The sequence below is a fragment of the Saccopteryx bilineata genome, chromosome 4, assembly GCF_036850765.1.
Source record: "Saccopteryx bilineata isolate mSacBil1 chromosome 4, mSacBil1_pri_phased_curated, whole genome shotgun sequence".
NCBI classification, from domain to species: Eukaryota; Metazoa; Chordata; class Mammalia; order Chiroptera; family Emballonuridae; genus Saccopteryx; species Saccopteryx bilineata.
Window position 1 is genome coordinate 54,777,265 of NC_089493.1, and position 13,751 is coordinate 54,791,015.

Genomic DNA, 13,751 nt, shown 5'->3' on the forward strand with positions numbered 1-13,751 from the left:
GGGAATAGCGGGGCCTGGAGGCCTGGGTTGGGGCTGGAAGTGGGGGAAGCGGCACTGGGGGGCGGGGGTGGGGCTGAGGGAGGAGCCTGGGCGGGGCCGGGCGGGGGTCTGGGGACTGGGAACCCAAGCTGGAGGAAGAGGGAAGGACTGGGCGGAGAGAGGCTTCCCCGACCCACGGAGGGAGGGGGACTGGGAGGGTATAAAGGGTGCCGGAGACCGGGAGGGAAAAGGGGGAGGGGGTTTCCGGCCAGAGTCGGAGGAGAGGGGTGGGTGCGGGCGGGGCCCGGGGCGGAGCCCGGGGCCGGGTGGGGCAGGGCCGAGCTGGCTCCCGAGGCGCTGGCGGTTTGTGCCTTTGAGGTCTCCTGACCGGAGTGGGCTGGGTTTGCTGGACAGGGCCAAGCGCCCTGGGCGGCCCAGAGATGAGGCCACCGAGAGGCTCCTCTTTTTTCCTCCCCGACGCCAGGGCAGTGGCGGCGACCTGGTTCTCTTCTCTCTGGAACCTCCTGACAGGGCCGGGCCTGGAACTTGAGTCCCATCCGGAGAATAATATAACCGGAAGAACTGAGGCTGGGAGGCTGGGCTCCTTTGGGGGAGGGGTTTTGCCCCTGGTTCTCAGGGTTCCCCAAATGCAATGTTCTCCAACCTTCGTCCGGCAGTGCGCTCAGAACTGTACCCTTCTCTGGTGCCAGTATCTGACGGTCACTCCCATCCCCCACCCCCATTCGGTGGTAATTTACATCCTTGACAATCTTGAAATGTCGAGACCAGCAGAGAATGGTGTTAGTTACGCCTTACACCCTCATTTTATACTTAGAGAAACGGAAATCCAAAGAAAGTGACTTGCTACATCCCATCCTCTCCCCTGTCTTCCCCCAACCCCATCCCACCCCACCTCTTTCCCCTTAGCTCTCAAGTCAACCCTATCCCCATGTCTCAGCAGGAAGAATAAAGTGCTGTGGGATCAATGGTGACCTCCTTTGGCTCTGGCTGCCATAGCAGCAGCTGCACCATTTGGTCGAGTTCTCCTTTCACTGCCTTCTGCAGGCAAGGGGCAGCCTGGGGACCCAGGGCCAAAAAGATAATGGGAGCACACTTTTCCCTCATGCCTCTGCCTGGTTCTCTTACTTAAAGGGATGAAGAAAATTCAGCCTGGAGATCTGAGAAAGTCAGTGTATGTGGCAATCTCTTGCAGCCACCACATGGCTTTATTCCATCAATTTGCTGTGCTGTGCAGCTGTTGCACCCCATGCCTGAAGATCCAGAAGGTCCTGTATCTGGAAACTCAGATTCCACCTATAGGAGAGCAGATACCCTGGGGAATCCATATTTTTGCACAGATTCAGCTCATGGTGAGGGTGGGGGCGAGGTGGGTTTGATATGCAGCCAGCTCTGCCACTGTGAGGAATGAGCCACTGATAACCACTTTGGCCTCAGTTTCCCCATCAAGCCCAGGCTAGCCCTCTGGTTGTTGCCTCCGCACCACATGCATTCATTCAACACAAATATATACTTCATTGGCCTGACTGATTGCCAGGCTCTACACTAATAGCTAATAGTTAGAAGATAATGGCAGGACCCAGGTCCCTGTCCTTATCAGGAGAGAAATGTAAACAGGTAAAAAAAACTATGTGAGGATAAATGAGGAAAGGAAGGACACCAAAATCAGGACAAAGGGGCAGCAAGCTATTCTAGGCAGAAGGGATAGTGTGCACAATGGTATAGAGGTTTGAAACAGCATGGTGTGTGTATGTGTGTGTGTGTGTGTGTGTGTGTGTAGGGATGCCAGGCTGGAGAAGCAGACAAAGCTCAGTGTAGAGAGGGCCTTGAAGGCTGTGTTCAGGAGACTACATTTTAACATCAGGGCAATGGGAAGTCATTGAAAGTTTTGGGAGGTGAAAGTAATGGCGTCTGTTTTGCATGTACACACCATTTAGTCAGCCAAATTTATTGAGTGCTCTAAGTGGGGTCCTTTTCAATACTTCATCCTGAAGTTTATCTATTCACTCAAAAGAATTTAGGGAACCTCTTATCTGCTTACTGTACTAAACTCTTCACATGTATCTAATTTAATCCTCACACAAGTAGGTACCCATCCATGAAATAAATATAACTATTAACCTCATTTTACAGATCAAGAATCCAAGGCTGGATGTGTTTAAGGTCACTTGATTGGTAAATGGTGGTGCAAGAATTAAAAACCTGTCTGACACCAGAGTCCATGCTTGCTACTAAATTACCTATTTTGGGAGCATTGTGTGACCAGGCCACACAAGATTCAGGCCAGGCCTTGGAGAGTTGATGAACCACTAGGATGGTCTTTTATTATTATTATTTTTTTTTTTTAATAATTTTTTTAAGACTTCTTTTTTTTTTCTTTTTTTTTTTTTATTTATTCATTTTAGAGTGGAGAGAGAGAGACAGAGAGAAGGAGAGAGAGGAGAGACAGAGAGAGAGAAGGAGGAGGAGCTGGAACCATCAACTCCCATATGTGCCTTGACCAGGCAAGCCCAGGGTTTCGAACCGGCGACCTCAGCATTTCTAGGTCGACGCTTTATCCACTGCGCCACCACAGGTCAGGCTATTATTATTTTTTTATTCATTTTTTGAGAGAGAGAGAGAGAAAAGAGAAAGAAGGGGGGAGGAGCAGGAAGCATCAACTCCCATATGTGCCTTGACCAGGCAAGCCCAAGGCTTTGAACCAGCAATCTCAGCATTCCAGGTCAACACCCCATCCACTGTGCCACCACAGGTCAGGCACTAGGAGGGTCTTGAGAAGGGCTCTGATGAAGGAGTATAAAGAGTGTGGTAAGAGCTGGTTCCCAGCAGGAGGGGCTAGAGTGACTAATTTGTATTCTAGCAGGGTTAGTTGCATGTAGGGAGGGGGAACAGAGAGAGTTCAAGAAAAGAGAACATCTCACAAAAATGAGAACTTGTGGCCCTGGCCAGTTGGCTCAGTGGTAGAGCGTCGGCCTGGCGTGCGGAAGTCCCGGGTTCGATTCCCGGCCAGGGCACACAGGAGAGGCGCCCATCTGCTTCTCCACCCTTCCCCCTCTCCTTTCTCTCTGTCTCTCTCTTCCCCTCCTGCAGCAGAGGCTCCATTGGAGCAAAAGATGGCCCGGGCGCTGGGGATGGCTCTGTGGCCTCTGCCTCAGGCGCTAGAGTGGCTCTGGTCGCAACAGAGCGACGCCCGGATGGGCAGAGCATCGCCCCCTGGTGGGCATGCCGGGTGGATCCCGGTCGGGCGCATGCGGGAGTCTGTCTGACTGCCTCCCCGTTTCCAGCTTCAGAAAAATACAAAAAATTTTTTAAATAAAATATTTATTTAAAAAAATGAGAACTTGTAAACCATTTTGATTTGTTAGGGGAAGGGTATAAGCAGATTTATGTTGTCATAAGTGTATAGTGGCAGTGTTGAGTTTGGAAAAATGCCATCAAGCAGGCAGCAAGAGCTAGAGTAGTTGGGGCTTTGAGTGCTGACCAAAAAGATTCGAGATTCCTCCTGCAAGTAGCAGAGACCCCTGATGCACTGAAGTAGGGCATGACATGGTTTTCATGACTACTGTGTGAAGAGTGGTGACAAGGCAAGACAGAGAGGCCCCTTGGTAGGAAATGGTTACAGAAATCCAGGTTGGAAGTTATGGAGCCTGAACCAGGCCAGTGGTTGTAAGGATTGTAGGGACAGATTCAGGAGATAGTAAAGAGATAGAGGGATTAGGACTTAGAATGGTTTTATTATTCATTGATTCATTCATTCAATAAATCTGTTGAGAGTCTACCATATCTCAGGCACTGCTCTAAACACAAAGCACAAAGCCATAAACCCGACAGGCATGATCTCTGCCCTCATGAAGCTAGAAGAGAGAGATGATAGGAAGATATCATGATAACATCATGATAACATGTTATCATGTTCATTTCATCTCTATGAAATGAACACGATAACAGAATGTGGTAAATTCTCTAAGGGAAATAAAACAGTGCAACAAAATAGTAACTGGGAGCTCATTTTAGTCTTTCTGCAGAGTGGATATTTCAAAACCTTGGCACAGGAAAGGGCTTTGGTGTTCAAGGAACAGCAAGGAGACCAATGTGACAGAAGCATGATAAGGGAGAAAGTGGTAAACTTAAGGTCACAGTGAGAGAAAGGTAGAAAGTTGGCTTCGGGCTATGGTAAGGACTGTGGATTTCATTCTAAGAGGAATAGCCTAGGGAGGCATAGAGGACTTTTAACTAGAGCCATAGAAAAATTTGATTTATATTTTTTAAAACTTCACCTGCTGCTGTTTGGAAAAAGGATTATAAAGAGGCCAGAGTGGAAGCCATGAATGCAATGAGATTAGGAGGCTACTGCTGTAGTTCAGAGGAAATGACAAGCTGCTAGCTCTAGGGAGTAGGGTGAGGATAGAGAAAAGTGAATAGATTAAAAATACATTTTGAAGGCAGAAACAGTTTTGATAGTGAATTGGATATGGTAGGTGAAGAAGAAATCAAAGATGATGCTGCCTGACCTGTGGTGGCGCAGTGGATAAAACGTCGACCTGGAAATGCTGAGGTCACTGGTTCGAAACCCTGGGCTTGCCTGGTCAAGGCACATATGAGAGCTGATGCTTCCAGCTCCTCCCCCCTTCTCTCTCTCTGTCTCTCCTCTCTCTCTCTTTCTCTCTCTCTGTCTGTCTCTCCCTCTCCTCTCTAAAATGAATAAATTAAAAAAAACAAAAACGGTAAGGTGAAAAAAAAAAAGATGATGCAGGTTTTTTAACTTGAGCCAAAATTGGTGATGCCATTTACTAAGGTAATGACAGGAGAAAATCAGGTTTATTTTGGTATTGGAGAAAGAGAGTAAAAGCTCTGTTCTGGAGAAAGTGAGTTTGACATCCCTGTTAGACATCTTTGTGGAGCTATCAGGAGGACAAATGGAGATGTAATCTGGAGTTCAGGGAGGAGGAACAGACTAGTGCACAATATTGGAAATCAGCACGTAGCTGGTAATTAAACCATGGGACTGGAACAGATAGAAATTAAAAAAAGGATAAAGTCCTCCTACAATGAGATGTCTGATTGAGGAAAAGGGTTAGCAAAGGAGACTTAAAGGGAGCAGACAACTTGCAGGAAGAAACAAGGAGTGTGTTGTGGAAGTTAAAAGAAGAGAGAATTTTAGGGAACAGAGATCACTGTACCAAAGGTCAGTGGAGTACGAGTCCGCTGCCCAATGATGAAGTTGTGTTCTGGAGGGTGGAAGACTGTGAAATACCTTTCCAGTTTCTTTACAAGTCTGTCCTTGTAAGCTTAGGGCTGTAAAGGCGGGAGAGCAAACGCTTGGAGAGAAAGGAACATAAGATGAAGAGGAGGGGCTCTTAAGTATCAAAGGAGCTAACACTGAAAATGCATTTTGTAAACCGCTCGGCCCTGTTAAGAGCATTGTTGTTTTTATTCATGAGCCGGGGATTGGACTGAGACCACCGGTAAGAGAGAGCCAATAAGATGAAAGGCAAGAGTTCTAGAGAAGGAAATTTCATGAAGCACAGAATCCCGTTCCTCCTGAGAGCCTGAGTCAAAACCAGGTGTCATGTTAAGCGAAGAGATTCGAGTTCACACCGAACTGATCCCAGGAAGGAAGCAGCGACCAGAGTACCAAGCAGATGCCAGGGATGCCCAAAGCCAAAGGAGGAAGTCCGGCCCTAGATATTACGAGTCCCTCTGGCTCCGCCTTCTTCCTCCACTGACCAATCAGGATTCAGCTAACCGGAGGAGCGGGAGGAGGAGGGAGCTGAGACCGTTAATTTTTTCCCTACAAGGGTTCACTGTTACTGCTCTTACAAAAACCTACGTGGGTATATAACCACTTTGGGAAAAGCTCTGGCACTTTCATATGAAACTAAATATACATCTATTCTATGACCCGGCAATTTCTTACCTAGGTATTAAAAAAACCCAAAAAACAAAACATAAATCCACAGAAAGCCCAAGTATCAAGTATCCATCAGCAGGGAAACAGATAAATTCGCATACCCACATAAGGGGATATTACTCAGCAATAAAAAGGAAACACCAACTGATACACGCAGCAACATGGATGAATCTCAAAATTATTATGCTGCGTGAAAGAAACCTGAACACACAAGAATACCTATTGTATAATTCCATTTATAAGAAGTTTTAGAACAAGCTAAAATAATATTTGGTGAAAACAAAATCAGGATATGGGTTACCTGAGGACTGAGGATAGGGCCTGACTGCAAAGGGTCGTGAAGGGACTTTCCAGATGATGGTAATGTTCTTAGAACTTTGTGCAGTGGAGGAAATGTCTGTGTCTGTGCTGTTAAACAGGGTAGCCACTAGCCATATATGGCTACTGAGCACTTGAAGTGTGGCCAGTGCAAATGAAAACTGCATTTTTAATTTTATTTAATTTTAATTACTCTAAATTCAAAATTAGCCATATGTGGCTAGTGACTAACCTTATTTAACAGCACAGTTCTATATCCTGTTAGTGTTTAGGCCTCACAGGTATATTCATCTGTTAAATTCCTCTAACAATAAGCCTAAGATGTATGAGTTTCACTGTATGTAAAGTTTACATTAAAAAGATAAGCATAGGCAGGGCACACAGGAGAAGCGCCCATTTGCTTCTCCACCCCTCCGCCGCGCCTTCCTCTCTGTCTCTCTCTTCCCCTCCCGCAGCCAAGGCTCCATTGGAGCAAAGATGGCCCGGGCGCTGGGGATGGCTCTGTGGCCTCTGCCCCAGGCGCTAGAGTGGCTCTGGTCGCAACATGGCAACGCCCAGGATGGGCAGAGCATCGCCCCCTGGTGGGCAGAGCGTTGCCCCATGGTGGGCGTGCCGGGTGGATCCCAGTCGGGCGCATGCGGGAGTCTGTCTGACTGTCTCTCCCTGTTTCCAGCTTCAGAAAAAAAAAAAAAAATGAAAAAAAAAAAAAAGATAAGCATAGGCCTGGCTGGGTGGCTCAGTGGATTAAGTGTCATCCTGGTGCACCAAGGTCACAGGTTTGATCTCCGGTTAGGGAACATTCGAGAAGCAACCAATGAGTACACAACTAAATGGAACAACAAAGTGGGACAATGAGTTGATCCTTCTCTCTCCCTTCCTCTCTCTCTCCCTTCCTCTCTCTCTCTCTCTCAAATCAATGAAAAAAAATTCTTTAAGATAAGCATAAACTCTAATGTTATGTGTTGAAATGTTTAGACTTCAACTTGCACTGTTTTCTGCAACTTTGAAATGCATAACCAAAAAATGCATAACAAAAAATGAAGGGGTGCTAAATTGTTAGACATATGATAAAACAAATATAGCAAAAATTAATTGTAGAATCTTGGTAGCAGATATATGGAAATAGTGGTGATGTTTACTTAATGGCAATTAATTGTACACTTAAAATAGTCAAAATGGTAAATTTTATATTTGTGTATCTTTTACAATCAAAAAGTTGTTTGAAAGCCAAAAGAAAAATATTGAGGAAAATCCATGTGAAAATTTCTGTGCCTTCTCTAGAGGCAGTCTGGGGTACAGCACAAAAAGAGGGGGGAAAGGAGCAGGCTGTGTGAGTGTGCTAGGACCACTTGGAATAGAATGCAGAGGGAAGAGAAGGCAGTCTTTGGAAACAGGCCTGGGCTCTTAATCCCAGAGCTTTCAGTTTCTAATTGTATAACTGTATTTGTTTCATCCTCTTCAACATGGCTCTGTGGCGGTGCAGCCTCTCTGCAGCAGTGCAGCAGCTGCCACCCCCAACCCACCCACCCACACCAGGGCTGTGGCTGCTGCGTCTGGGGCGCGCTTCTATTCCAACAATAATGAAGGCAGCTGGTTCTTCTTCCTCTTTGTGCACAAAGTGTAAACCCAGCAAGATGCCCAATCCACCCTGCTGTTCAAGAAGGAGACCAGCAATGTGTGCAAGATCCAGTTTCACAATGTGAAGCCCAAGTATCTGGATGTCTACAACAATCTGATGGAGGCTATGCTGCTCAAGCTGTGTCTGGAAGAGGACTACTCCTGCTGGCTGGTGGGCAACTGGAACACGTGGTGGTGGTGGGAGGACCAGGCAGTGCTCTTGGGCGTTCCCAGGTGGCTGCCCAGCCCCCATGGACTGCACAAATAAGCTCAAAAACAACAAGGAGTACCTGGAGTTCTGAAAGGAGTGAAGCCATATGCTGCTGTTCAAAAAAAAACCAGATGCTCCTTGAGTTCAACTTCTGGAAGGAGCCACAGTCTAGAGTGGGCCCCAACATCTATGAGCTGAGGACATGCAAGATTAAGCCAGGAACCATGATCAAGTGGGGGAACAACTGGCCTAGGGACATCAAGTACTGGCAAAAGAACCAGGAGTCAGTGGGCACCTTCTTCTCACAGATAGGAGAGCTCTATGTTGTACACCATCTCTGGGCCTATAAAGACTTGCAGTCTTGGGAGTAGACTAGAAATGCTGTCTTGGGGAAGAGGGGCTGGGGGAAAAAATGTCTACTACACAGTCCCCTTGGTACAACACATGGAGTCTCGGATCATGATCACTTTGAAGATTTCACCTCTCCAGTGATAGTAGTAAAGAAGTAAAAGCGAAAACCCACAAGTTAGCCACGTCAGCAGGAGGTCCATCTGTTCTGCCCAGAAAGGCTGGGAAAGGGGAGCTGAGAAGGGTTCTGCTACTGACTTCCCCTTCTTCCGCAGACAGGGGAGCTCCCAGTCCTGCTCTCTTGGTATTCTCTCAGATGTGGGAGAACTCTAGGAGCTACTGCTCAGCTCAAACAATGGGGAGCTGAGTATGACAGGGTTCTGAGGAATCTTCAGTAGCGCCCAAATCCTTTCTACCTTCCCTACCTGCTCCTTCCCCTGTGCTGGAAGCAGCTTCTAACTTCTCTGAATGAAAAACAGTAACCTTTTAAATGTCTTCTTACATTTCCCCCTAGGATTTCTCATCTCAAGGCCATCAGTCTCCAATTATCACCACGGAAATCCTTAGTTTAACTTTTATTTTTTAAGCGAGAGAGACAGAGAGAGGGACAGACAGACAGGAAGGGAGAGAGATGAGAAGCATCAATTCTTAGTTGCAGCTCCTTAGTTGTTTATTGATTGCTTTGTCATATGTGCCTTGATTGGGGGGGGGGGGGCTCCAGCCAAGCCAGTGACCTTGCCCTCAAGCCAGTGACCATGCAATCATGTCTATGATCCCACTCTCAAACCAGCGAACACGTGCTCAAGCTGGTGAGAGCTGGTGAGCCCACGCTCAAGCCAGCAACCTCTGGGTTTCCAACCCGGGTCCTCTGTATCCCAGGCTGACATTCTATCCATTGCGCCACCACCTGGTCAGGCCTTAGTTTAACTTCAGTTGCACAAAAGGCAGAGTGTTCAGTGCTTAGAGGTGGGGTGGGAAGGGAACAGCCCCAACCAGGCCAGTAATTCCTTGGTCTCCACTGGGCCACCAATTTGCTGGACAGTCTGAACCAAGTCCTTCCTGCTGGGGAAAAGGCTAGAACTTCCTCAAAAAGTAACGGGGGAAACCCTCAAGTTAGCAAAGTCAGCAGACAGTCTACCTATTCCACCCAGAAAGGCTGGGAAAGGGTCTCTGGGGAGAACCTGGGGCAGGAAACAGAATGGAACAAGAACAAGAACTCAGACCCAGGAACCCAGAAGGTAGAACATAGAATTCAGAACTTGGGTTTGAACCACAGAACCTGGGACACAGAATTGGGAAAACAGAACAGAGGTGACAGGCCTTGGTCAGATAGCTCAGTTGTTTAGACTCTAAACTTTAGAGCAGGTGTCCCCAAACTACGGCCCCGCAGGCCGCATGCGGTCCCCTGAGGCCATTTATCCGGCCCCCGCTGCACTTCCGGAAGGGGCACCTCTTTCATTGGTAGTCAATGAGAAGAGCACATTGACCATCTCATTAGCCAAAAGCAGGCCCATAGTTCCCATTGAAATACTGGTCAGTTTGTTGATTTAAATTTACTTGTTCTTTATTTTAAATATTGTATTTGTTCTGGTTTTGTTTTTTTTTTTACTTTAAAATAAGATATGTGCAGTGTGCATAGGGATTTGTTCATAGTTTTTTTTTTGTTTTTTTTTGGGGGGGGCCCCCGAGGGGGGTGCACCGTTCCCGGAAGTACTGCAATACCGGGTCGATGCGTGGAGTGGACGGAGCAAGCCCCTATTCCATCTCCTATTTCCAAAAATCCATTTAATATATTGTCCTCGGATAGAGGACGTATCAGATATTAAACTGATAAGAACAGATACTACACATGATCTTAGCCAAAAGGACGAGAAGCGATGTTCATAGTTTTTTTTATAGTCCGGCCCTCCAACAGTCTGAGGGACAATGAACTGGCCCCCTGTGTAAAACGTTTGGGGACCCCTGCTTTAGAGCATCGTTCTGAAGTGCCATTTCAGTTACTGGTCGGTTAGGCACATGCAGAACCAGATTGAAGTTCCTGTCTCTCTCTCTCTCTCTCTCCCTCTCAAATCAATAGTACAATAAAAATTATATATATATATATATATATTATATATATATATAAAATAGAGGTGACAGAAGACCACTTGGAGAAGGGTTCCTAATACAAGACAGTTGAAAAGAGACTCATCTGACCTAACTAGGCGGTGGTGCAGTGGATAGAGCATCAGACTGGAATGCAGAGGACCCAAGTTCGAGACCCCGAGGTCGCCAGCTTGAGCTACGGGCTCATCTGGTTTGAGCAAAGCTCACCAGCTTGGACCCAAGGTCGCTGGCTCTAGCAAGGGGTTACTCAGACTGCTGAAGGCCCGCGGTCAAGGCACATATGAGAAAGCAATCAATGAACAACTAAGGTGTCCCAACGAAAACTGATGATTGATGCTTCTCATCTCTCTCCGTTCCTCTCTGTCTGTCCCTGTCTATCCCTTTCTCTGACTCTCTCTGTCTCTGCAAAAAAAAAAAAAAAAAAGAAGAGACTCATCTGTTTCTACACAATGAGGTTGAAAACTTGAATGTGTAGTTCTAGCCCTTCTGTGCAGGAGAGTCTCCTGCCCTTCCTTTTTCTTCCTCCAAGCAAAGCAACCAGCCAGGGCCTGTATTTTCTTCACCCTGCGTCCCTTTTCTCCTTCTTCACATTCTATATGCTCCGCCCTCATTCTGCTGGGCCACCAGGTGTGTGGAGTGGGGTTAGTGATTATGTGGGCCTCCTCAGTGACCCCCAAATCTCATGACCTCTGGGTAGCTTGATTCTTCCTCCCTTTCAGGAAAACTTGTGCTAGAGTTGCTGATGGAACCAATGAAACATTTACTATTAAAAAATATTTGTTTCTTATTGCTATTACTACTGTAACAAATTACAACAAATTTAGTAGCCTGGAACAACACAGATTTATTATCTTATAGTTCTGAAAGCTTGAAGTGTGTCTTACCCCTATAACATCAAGAACTGCATCCTTGGCTTCCCTTTTCCTCTTCCTGGGATGGTGTCTTCAACATTCACAGTGGTCCAACATTTGACATACCATTGGAGGCTGTCCTACAAAACAGCCTCTCACAAAAGTAGGCTGTACCAAACCTCTGGTTATAGAATTGTTTACCTTTATACTAAAAAGGTTGGGAAAGCACCAAAATCAGCACGTGGCATGTGCCCATGCTGACTTCACAGAATTCGTGCTGTGAGACCTATAGTGCTAATGAGATTGACCGAAACAAAAAAGCATGTAAGCAGGGCCGATGGTGGGTCCATGTGTGCTAAATATTTCTGTGACAGGATCAAGCATGCTTTCCTTATTGAGGAACAGAAAATCATTGTGAGCCTGACCAGGCGGTGGCGCAGTGGATAGAGCATCGGACTGGGATGCAGAGGACCCAGGTTCGAGACCCTGAGGTCGCCAGCTTGAGCCGCGGGCTCATCTGGTTGAGCCAAGCTCACCAGCTTGAACCCAAGGTCGCTGGCTTGAGCAAGGAGTTACTCAGTCTGCTGTAGCCCCTGGTCAAGGCACGTATTAGAAAGCAATCAATGAGCAACTAAGGTGACACAACGAAAGAAAAAGAAAATCATTGTGAAAGTCTTGAAGGCATGAGCAGAGTCAGAAAGCTAAATTTAAAAAGAAAAAAGCTTTTGTAAGAAAAATAAAAGAAGAAATAAAAAGAACTTCTTTCTTCCTCTGGAGACTCTAGGTGGGAACCCATTTCCTTGTCCTTTCCAGCTTCTACAAATCTCCTGTATTCTTCGACTTGATTCATGGCCTTTTCCTTCATCTTCAAAGCCAACAGTAACATCTTTTTTTTTTTTTAATGTTTTATTTTATTGATTTTAGAGGGATAAGGGAAGAGAATTGGAGAGAGACAGGAACATCTGTTTCTATATGTGCCCTGACAGGGGATCGAACAGGCAACGTCTGTGCTTCGGGACAATACTAACCAACTGAGCTATCTGGCCAGGGCAGGAACATCTTCAAATCTCTCTTTTACACACCCTCACCCCTTCGGCTTCCTTCATCACATCTTCTTCTCTGCTCCTTTCTCCCTCTTTCCCTTATAAGAACCCTTGTAATTCCATTGAGCCCACCCAGACAATCCAGGATTATCTCCCTATCTGAAGATCCTTAATTTATTACATCTGCAATGTTCCTTTTGCCATGTAAGGTAACATATTCACAAGTCCTGAAGATCAGGACGTGGGCATGGGGGGAGGGGTCATTTTCCTGCCTACTACATTGACTTTGAAATTTTATGCTATTCGTCAAGGCTACACTGAACAGGAAACATATTTCTTAATATTTTCCCCCTCATAGTTTTATTGAGGTATAATCCACATACTACACAATTTGCCCATTGAAAACAAACAATTCAAATTTTTTTAGTAGTTACTGAGTTGTGCAATCACCACATTTTCATCTTTCTGTCATTTTTTCATTCGTGGAAACAAAGGCTTGAGACATTAAGGAAATTTGCTTAGGGTAACATCTAATGGCAGGGCTGGGGCATTGCAGTGGCTGTCAGGAGCTGAAATGCCAGTCCAGGACTGACTCCCTTCGTGAAGACCAATCCCCTGGGAGCAGTGTGGCATAGCAGTGAGACACACAGGTGCTTAGGCCAGGTTAGACTTGGGTTTAAGGCTCAGTTTCTGCTATCAACAAGCTATGTGATCTTTGGTAAAACTCTTGGAACCTTGGTTTCCTTATTTGTAAAATGGGGACAATAAAATAAAGAGCAGGTGCCTGACCTGTAGTGGTGCAGTGGATAAAGCATCGACCTGGAAATGCTGAGGTCGCCGGTTCGAAACCCTGGGCTTGCCTGGTCAAGGCACATATGGGAGTTGATGCTTCCAGCTCCTCCCCCTTCTCTCTCTCTCTGTCTCTCTCTCCTCTCTCTCCCTCTCTATCTCTCTCTCCTCTCTAAAAATGAATAAATAAAATTTAAAATTTAAAAATTTAAAAAAAAGAGGTGTGGGAGGACTCACCTGTAAGATCCCTTCCAGGCGCATAACTCCAAGCTTCAATGGGGTGGGGTAGGGAGGGGGGAAAATTAAAAATAAATTCCCCAGGCATCAAGGGCAACAAGAGGGATGGATGAGTTCCCTGAAAACGAACTCACACAGTTCCCTGGCACAGGTCTCAGAGCCACTCAGTGATGGTTATCAATGCGGAAAACCCCTCTTACAAAAGTAGAGAAGGGTGGTAAGAGTTGAGGGGTGGGGCAGGCCTTGGGGTGCTCTGCCCAGAAGTGGGCAATGATTCCCCGTGTAGAAACAGAGGTGGACCAGATCAGTGGCAGCTCTTATCC

General features: G+C 46.4%; 1 non-coding gene and 1 pseudogene across 1 annotated transcript; one reads left to right on the forward strand and one right to left on the reverse strand.

The window, feature by feature from the left end:
• Positions 1–5,566: 5,566 nt before the first annotated feature.
• LOC136335436 (protein NipSnap homolog 1 pseudogene) lies at positions 5,567–8,546 on the forward strand (annotated as a pseudogene).
• A 1,544-nt stretch (positions 8,547–10,090) lies between these two features.
• On the reverse strand, positions 10,091–10,281 carry LOC136336783 (U2 spliceosomal RNA). Its single transcript, XR_010731599.1, has one exon. It is a non-coding gene; the product is annotated as a U2 spliceosomal RNA (small nuclear RNA).
• Between the last annotated feature and the right edge of the window lie 3,470 nt (positions 10,282–13,751).